The sequence below is a fragment of the Ictidomys tridecemlineatus genome, chromosome 8, assembly GCF_052094955.1.
Source record: "Ictidomys tridecemlineatus isolate mIctTri1 chromosome 8, mIctTri1.hap1, whole genome shotgun sequence".
In the NCBI taxonomy this organism is placed as follows: domain Eukaryota; kingdom Metazoa; phylum Chordata; class Mammalia; order Rodentia; family Sciuridae; genus Ictidomys; species Ictidomys tridecemlineatus.
In genome coordinates this window covers 40,128,502-40,137,834 of record NC_135484.1, presented here as the reverse complement: position 1 = coordinate 40,137,834, position 9,333 = coordinate 40,128,502, and the positions used below count along the sequence as shown (strand labels likewise).

General features: G+C 34.3%; 1 pseudogene; it reads right to left on the bottom strand.

The window, feature by feature from the left end:
- Nucleotides 1-6,930: 6,930 nt before the first annotated feature.
- Nucleotides 6,931-7,411, bottom strand: LOC101964164 (S-formylglutathione hydrolase pseudogene; annotated as a pseudogene).
- Between the last annotated feature and the right edge of the window lie 1,922 nt (nt 7,412-9,333).

The following is a 9,333-nucleotide window of genomic DNA, read 5'->3' as shown; positions in this document are numbered from 1 at the left end:
AGTAGCAAACAAACAAACAAACAAACAAAAAACTACTCTTAAAATTTCATCTCAGAATGACAATTATCAAGAATACAAGCATTAATAAGTGTTGATGAGGATGTGGGGGGGGGAAAGGTACACTCATGCATTTCTGGTAGGACTGAAAATTGGTACAACCACTATGGAAAACAATATGGAAATACCTCAGAAAACTTGGAATGCAACCACCATTTTATTCAGCTTTCCCACGCCTCAGTTTACACACAAAGGACTTAAAATCAGCATACTACAGTGACATGGCCACATCAATGTTTATAGCAGCTCAATTCACAGTAGCTGAACTATGGAACCATTGTAGATGCCTTTTAACAGATGAATAGTTAAAGAAAATGTGGTACATATGCACAATGGAATATTACTGAGCCTTAAAGAAGAATGAAATTATGGCATTTGCAGGTAAATGGATGGAGCTAAAGAATATCACGCTAAGTGAAATAAGCCAGTCCTAAAAAAACAAAGCCAAATGTTTTCTCTGATTAACATCTGCTGATCCATAATGGTGGGGGGTAGGGAAGAATGAAGGAACTTTGAATGGTGTAGAGGGGAGTAAGAGGAGGGGTGAGGTTGTGGGGATGGGAAGGACTGTAGAAAGAGACAGACATTATTACCCTATATACAATGGGTATATTGTATATAGGTATGATTACATTACTGGAATAACTCTGAACCATGTACAGACAGAGGAATGAGAAATTGTGCTCCATTTGTGTCAAATGGTATGTGTCAAATGCATTCTACTGTAAAATTAATTAATTAATTAAAAAAAAGAAAAAAGTAACATGACCCCAGTTAACCATTCTAACTATATGGCTATGACATCAATTTCAGTAATACACATTCATCTTGTTCTGTCTTTTTCACATGCTGGCAAATTGTAGGCTACATTTCCATCTTTTTGCTTTTTCATTTTGTCATATATATTTTGCAAGAGCATCACCCAGTACTGTAAGCAAATTAATAAAATCTTCACCAGGATGTTGCATCATTGGTCATTTTTAAAAAGTAGTGTACTCATTATAGCATAGATTATGTATGTTACACCAGGGAGTCTTTCCATTGGTATAGTTGTTTTAATTGAGTTAAAAGTTTTAGTTATTAGGGAGCCAAAATGTCAAAATTATAATGTGATATTGTGTGCATGTATAAATACGTAACAAATCCTACTATTATATGTGTATAATTGTAATGTGCTAATAAAAAGTTAAGGAAAAAAAGAAAATACATACCAATCCTGTTAAAAAAGACATTTACTTCCAAAATCTTTCAATACAATATCATAGGAAACAAATATGCAAATTTCCCATCAGTAGACTTAATAAAATTCACAATCTGATTAAAAGTGTCCCAATTAATAAAAAGCATCAGTGATGTGAATTATGCCTCCTTAGATGAATATTCACTGCATAGTGTCCTTCTTGAACAGTCTTTCTGGCAGCCTCACTCTATAGTGAGTAATTATGGAGATGATGGCTTTTGGATGGATAACTTGCAAGGCCTAAAACTTAGCATTTCAAGCTGACATCTCACAAATAGGTTAGGAAAAAACAATGAATTAAATATTTTTGTGAGTATTTCCTCTCCTTTACAGGCTTAACAATGCCTTATTGTGTTGTTTTTGCTTCAAATATTTATGTTAAACTGAAGTCATTTTCATTTTCTGTCCCTGACTTAATGAATGAAATTGAATGTATCATGTAGTTCATTAATGTTCATCTTCAGTCTCTTTTTTTTCTTTATTTCATTTTTCAATCATTTATTCTTCCCAGGAATATTTTCAATATATATATTTTTCTTTTTTCCTTATTTTGCAGTTCTGGGGATTAAACCCAGGATTTTGTGTGTGCTGGACAAGCACTCTACCCTTAGCTACAGCTGTAGCTCTAATTTTTTAAAATATGAAACCACATTTCTTTTCCTCATTCTATATTTTAAAGCAATAGATTTTTCCCTCAATAGCATTCCATTTTCTGTTGATATCAATTGCTATGAAAGTACTACTTTTATTGTTTTCCAAATAACTTATTTCCTTGAGTTGGTCACTACTAAATATGAATCTGAATAAAAACATAATATTGTACCTTGTAAACATGTACAAATATTATGTCAGTCAAAATAATTTTTAAATTATTCAAGGATTAATATCCAGAATATATAAAAAACTCAAAAAAACAACAAAAAACCCCACCCCTCCCTCACTCCCCTCTATACAAACCAAAGTTCCTTTTTGGACAAATATTATTAGCTATATGGATATTTTTAACTTTTATATTATAATTAATACACTTTAATTGTACAAATTAAAGGGCTTCACTCTGACATTTCCTTACATGCATATATTGTGCTTTGATCACATCCACCCTTTCTTCTCTCATCCTTTCCCTAACTGTCCCCCTTCTACTGTCTCCCTGCCCCTTCTTAGTCCCTATCAGTTCCTCATGGTCTCTGTTCTAATTTTAGGTCTTGATGTTGTTGTTGTTCCTGCATATGAGAGACAATGTGCTATACTTGTTTTTCTGTCTGGCTTATTTTGTTTAATATGATTTTTTCCAATTACATCTATTTTTCTGAAAATAACAGAATTTCATTCTTTATGTCTGAATAATAATTGTGTATATGTACCACATTTTCTTTATTCATTCATCTGTTGATGGACATCTTAAATATTGTGAATAGTATCAGAGTAAACATGAGTATGCAGGTATCTCTTTTGTATGAAGACTTCATTTCCTTTTGATATATACTCATGTATGGGATAGCTAGATCATATGATAGTCTATTTTTAGCTTTGTTTGTTTGTTTGTTTGTTTTGGGGGGGGTACTGGGATTTGAACTCAGGGGCACCTGACCACTCAGCCACATCCCCAGTCCTATATTTTGTATTTTTAAAAACAGATCTCCCTGACTGCTGCAGTCTGGTGACAAGCAACTTGAAGGTTGAAGCGGGAACTGCTTTATTTCGGGGGGGGGGGGCGAGGGGGGGGGGACACTCAGTGGGAAATGAGCGGGAACCCATGGTAGTGGAAACTGCTTTATTGCGGAACAGCAGAGGTATATATACCTAACTGATTACATACAGCTTGACTCAATTAGCATCATCTAGATACAGCAGTCAGCCAATAAGAAATCCCCACCATCTTAATGGCTTGGTGGCGTTGCCTCACAAACCACTCCTTCTGGCAAACTGCCAGGCGCCATCTTGACTTGATTTGCGGTCCCCAACACCTGAGTTGCTTACCCCCTTGCTTTTGCTAAAGCTGGCTTTGAACTCTTTATCCTCCTGCCTTAGCCTTCCTAACTGCTGGTGAAAAACCAGCCTCTACCTCAGAGCAAAGCCTGTCCAAGGAAGCGACATCACCTTTGTCTTTGGAAAGACCCACAGAGCACTCCTAGGCACATTCCCACCCTGCTAAGTTGTTTATCTACAAATAACAGGAGAGATCTCCTGTGCCAGGTGTCCCTGACTCAGTCAGGCTAGGTGGGGATCTATAGCAACCCCCTAGCAGCCACCAATTAGCATGAGACAGGGAAATACCTGGGATGCCAGATGACCCTCCCAGTAGTTTATGGTGGTTGATAATGTGTTGGGAAACCATGTAGTTCAGCATGAACACCCCTTTTGGCTTAAACCAATCAGTTCAAATAAATCCCCCTCTTGTAGTAACCAATCACCCCTACCCAACTTGTTCCCACCAGTGAATGTGCTAATCATGTTTTAGAGTTTTTATTTGATTTTCCCGGGGTGTATGATGATTTGCTAAGAGATACTATGATGTATGTGGGGGCCCTGGCCTTCTCCAAAGAATGTATAAAACTGCTGGGCTCCAGGCCTCTCAGCGTCACCAGTTGCTGTGTGTGCGTGGAGGACTGAGCTAGCTTGCAATAAACTCCTCTTTGCTGTTTACATCGATCTTGGTCTCTGGTGGTCTTTTGGGGGTCCTGAATTTGAGCATAACACTGGGATTACAAACGTGAGCTACCAGCCCAGCTATTTTTAGTTTTTTAAGTGAACCTCTGTACTGATTTCCTTAATGGCAGTACTAATTTACATTCCTACCAACAGTATATAAGGGTTATCTTTTTCTCCTCAATCTCACCAACATTTGTGATTATTATTATTTTTATAATAGCTGGGGTGAGATGGCATCTTATGTAGCTTTGATTCCCATTTCCTTGATAGGTAACAATATTGAGCATTTTTTCATACATTTATTGACCACTTATACTTCTTTGAGACGTAGCTGTTCATATCATTTTCCCATTTATTGGTTGGGTTATTTGTTGTTGTTGTTAGGTTTTTTTGAGTTTTTTATATATTCTGGATATTAATCCTTTTTCAGATGAATAGCTAGCAAATATTTTCTCCCATTCTTCACTCTGTTGATTGTTTCTTTTGCTGTATAGATTTTTTAAATTCGTTACAATCCCATTTGTGGGTTCTTACTTTTGTTTGCTGATCTATGGGAGTTCTAACCAGGAGATCATCACCTGTGCCTAACCCTCATGTTTACTATGTTTTCCATTAGTAGTTTCAGTTTCAGGTCTTACATTAAGGTTTTTGATTCATTTTGAGTTGATTCTCATGTAGACTGGAAGTTTCAACCTTCTACTTGGGATTATCTAGTTTTCCCAGCACTATTTGTTGAAGAGGATATCCTTTCTACTAATGTATTTTTTGGCACACTTGTAGAAAATCAGCTAGCTGAAGATTAATGGTTTATTTCTGGGTTTTCTTTACAGTTCCATTGGTCTATATGACTGGATTCCCCCCCCCCATGTCATGCTATTTTTGTTACTATGGCTCTGTAGTGTGTTTTGAAGTCCTGTATTGTGATGGTGAAGCACTGTTTTTTTTTTTTTTTTTTTTTGCTCAGGATTGCATTGGCTAGTCAGGATGTGTTGTGCTTCCATATGAATTTTAGGATTTTGTTGTTCTGTGAAGAAAGTCATTGGTGTTTCGATGGGGATTGCAATGATTTGAGTGGTATAGCCATTTTAATAATATTAATTTTCCCAGTCCATGAACATGTCAGGTCTTATCACTTTCTAGTGTTTTCTTCAATTTCTTTTTTCAAAATTTTGTAATTTTCATTGTAGAGTTATTCCTAGGTGTCTTATTTTTTGTGGCTATTGTGAGTGGGGTTGATTTTGCGATTTCTTTTTCATTGAGTTCATTATTGGTTTAGAAAAATTAATAATTTTTGTAGGTTGATTTTATATCTTTCTACTTTCCTAGATTATCAGTTATAAAAATCTTTTTTGTTTTGGAGCCTTTTAGATTTTCTATTTATAGAATCATATCATCTACCAAGAGGGATAATTTGACCTCCTTGTGTCCTATTTATAAGTCTTTTAGTTCTTTCTCTTGTTTGATTACTCTGGCTAGGATTCCTAGTACTAAATTAAATAATAAGGGTAAGAGTACTGTCCTTATCTCTTTCCTGATTTTAATTTGGAGAAAATGCTTTCAGTTTTTCCCCATTAAGTATAATGGGCTTGTTGTATAGAACCTTCATTATGTTGAAGTATGATCTTTTACTTAATTTATTCAGAGCTTTTATCACAAAAGTTACTGAATTTTATCAAAGACTTTTCCTACATCTGTTGAAATGTTCTTGTGATTTTTATCCCTGGTTCTGTGTGCTGTATTACATTTATTATTTTGTGTTTATAAACCTATTCTGAACTAAAACCAACTTGATTATGATGTATGATCTTTCTAAAGTGCTGTTAATTTTTTCAAGGATTTTTTTGAGGAATTTGGCATTTTTTGTTTATCAGGGATATTGGGTTATAGTTGCCTTTTTTGGGGGGGGTTGTGTCCTTGTAGGTTTTGGTAGCAGGGTTATACTGGCTTTGTTGAGTGAGTTTGGAAGGGCTCTTACCACTTCTATTTTATGGAATAGTTTAAGTAATATTGTTATTAGTTCTTCTTTAAAAGTCTGGTAAAATTCAGCAGTGAATTCATCTGATCCTCGTTTTTTTTTGTTTTTTTTTTTTTTGTTGGAAGACTTTTTATTATTACTACAGTTTCATTTCTTGGTTTGCACCTATTTAGATTTTTAATATCTTCTTGACTAAGTTTTGATAGATCATATGTGTTCAGAAATTTTTTCATTTATTATATATTTTCCAATTTATTAACATATTAGAATATTTTAGAATTAGAGTATTAGAATGTTTTTCAAAATATTTCTCAATGATCCTTAGAATTTCTGTGTATCTGTTATAATACCTCCTTTTTCATCTCTTAAGATTATTTATTTAGGTATTTCTCTTTCTTTTGGTTAGTTTAGATAAAAAACTTGTCAATTTTGTTCATCTTTTCAAAACACAAACTCTTATTAGTTGTGCTGAATCTTTGTATTGTTCTTTTAGTTTTTGTTTTTTTTTCTTCTGATTTTTATTATTTCTTTCCTGTTACTGATTTGGGGTTTGGTTTGTTTTTGTTTTTCTAACACCTTGGCATTTTTCACCAGGTTATTTATTTGAGAAGTCTTTGCTTATGTTTTTTGGTGAAGGCACTCATTGCTATAAACTTCCCTCATATTGCTTTTGCTGTATCCCACAAATTTTGGTATATTATGTTTCCCATTGAACCCAGGGTCACACACTTGCTACAAGTGCTGTACCAATGAACTATATCCCCAACCTTGTACTGAGGTTTCTTAATTTCAATGGAATAAAGACTTTTCTAAGGTTATTTTTAAAAAATTTTATATATTTATTCAGGTGATTAACTATAGAGTGAAGTTCTTTTAGCATTATGAAATCCAATGTTTTGAAGTATTTTCCCTTAGCAATTTTAGTTATGTTTTGAAACATTTTTCCTTAGCAATTCTTTTTATTATATTTTTATAATCTCAAAGATATTGTCTTATCATTAGTGTTTCATGCATTCAGGTATTTCGCATGATTTCTGATGTGATCAGTAATAAAGGTTGCAATGAAGTATAGCTATGATTATAACTGTCCTGTAATCTAAAAACAACAAGGAATATCTTTTCTGTACAGTAAGCTATGAAATTATTGGGGAGTAATTGTCCATCTAGAAGAAACTGGTCATCTTTCTATTGATCAATTAGTTATTGATTTGGATAGGATTTCACAAGATAGGTCTTATCATGCCTTTCATTTATTCAAATGTTTCCAAATATCCAATAAAGGCTTTTTTCCCCCCCAAGGACAGAGCACTGGGTTTCAAATTGGAGCAAATGCTGACACAGATTTGTATTTTCCAGGATTTTTCAAAGCACAAATCAGAGCTCTATGATCTCCCATGGCGTGACCAAAAAGCAGACATCCTTTGGGGGTTCACTGGAAAATTGGCATTTATGAGTTGAGGGAGCTCCTCTGTTATGTAAAAGTACATTTATTTATATGTGATGTTGAGAATAGAACCCAGTACTTCACACATGCTAGGCAAGTACTCTACCAATGAGCTACAACCCCAGCCCCTTTATTTGTTATTTTGAGATGGTCTCGCTAAGTCACTTAGTGCCTCACTAAGTTGCTGAGGCTAGCTTTGAACTCATGATCCTCCTACCTTAGTCTTCTAAATTCCAGGTATGTTACCATGACCAGCCAGTTTCCTTAATTTCTTGCTTGTTTAAAAAAAATGTTAAAATTTTTACATTTGAACAATATTTTGACTGGAAATATCATTATCGGTTTACCTTGTCTTTTCTTGTGGGCTTTTAATGTGTTTCCCAGTCTTTTAAAAAATTTAGTACGCTTTTGTGAAGGTGTCTGACGTCAGTCTGATTTTTTTCCCCTTATAATTAACCTACATTTTAAAAATATATTTATTTATTTATTCTAATTTGTTATATATGACAGCATACTGCATTTCAATTCATAGTACACATTTAGAGCACGATTTTTCATGTCTCTGGTTGTAGAATTAACCTGATTTTTTAAACCTGCCATCTCCAAAGTATTATTTAATTAATTTAAAATCCAGTAACCTTACTAGTATCTATCTTTGTATTGGAGATTCTGAGTCACCTGTCCCTGGAACATGGTAAACACTTACATGGGTAGATTCAAGTTTTATTTCTTTCAGGGAACTCATCTTACATTATATTTTTATTTGTTATCATTTTTTACAAACATTCTATTATTTATATGTTGACTCTCTTCTGCCTATCTTCCATTTATGCTATCTTCTAATTCTTTTAAGCATTTTGTTTTTCTGAGTTTTTCTCCACTTAGCACCTGACCTCTGATATTTCATATTTCCTCTCTTCCTTTTATTTCCTCATTCATCACTAAGAATTTATACCTGTGTTTGTTTTGTAGTATTGTTTCATGGAGGCTAATTTGTTTAATTAAGATTGTAGTTAACTATTTTTATCAGTTAGATGCCATTATTTTTCTGGTCCTTAATTTTCATCTTCCATTTGTTTTCATATCTATTTTCTCATTTATTTCTTTTAAAATCTTCATATAGATTCTGTGCTCCTTAACACATTTTGAGTGGATGGGGGTACCAGGGATTGAACTCAGGGGCACTCAACCATTGAGCTATTATCCCCAGGCCTATTTTGTATTTTATTTAGATATAGGGTCTCACTGAGTTGCTTAGCACCACGCTTTTGCTGAGGCTACCTTTGAACTTTTGATTCTCCTATATCAACCTCCCAAGCATCTGGGATTATAGGTATACACCACCACGTCTGACTTCCTTAATACTTTAAGTGGTGATTTTCCACCCACCTCCAGTAGTTGATAATCGAAGACATTTCATATGGAGAAATGAATGCCAGGACCATGTTTCACCTTTGAAACTTTCCTTTTGACCTAGGATTTGGGGGAGTGCGGGAACTGGGTGTCATTTATATTTTATTTCTCTTTATCAGGTAGAAATTTTCCCACCACATCCCTTACCTTCCTGTCAAGTTTCTCTTTTCTTTCTCCTTTCTTCTACATTGCTTTCTTCCTTTATCTATAACTTATTTCCAAGATCTTTCCCTTGGTCCTATCTCTACTTTTCATGTCTAAATCAGTCCAGAGAAGCATTGTAACCATTGCGTAGTATTCATTTACACCACCGTGAATAACAAATTTAGGTTTTTACCTTAAAGTGTGTCCTTTCCCCATGAGAAGTGGATTTTTCTGTTTATTTCTGGGATCTATAGCCAAGGCACCCTGTTATTTCTTCCTCCTGAATATATCCTTATTGCATCTCCAGTAATTTTTGTCAGCTTTTTCTCCAATTTTGCCAGGGTTTTAGCTGTCTCCTAATTTTGTTGAAAAAAAATATTGTGCAGTATTTTGGAAAAATATCTACTC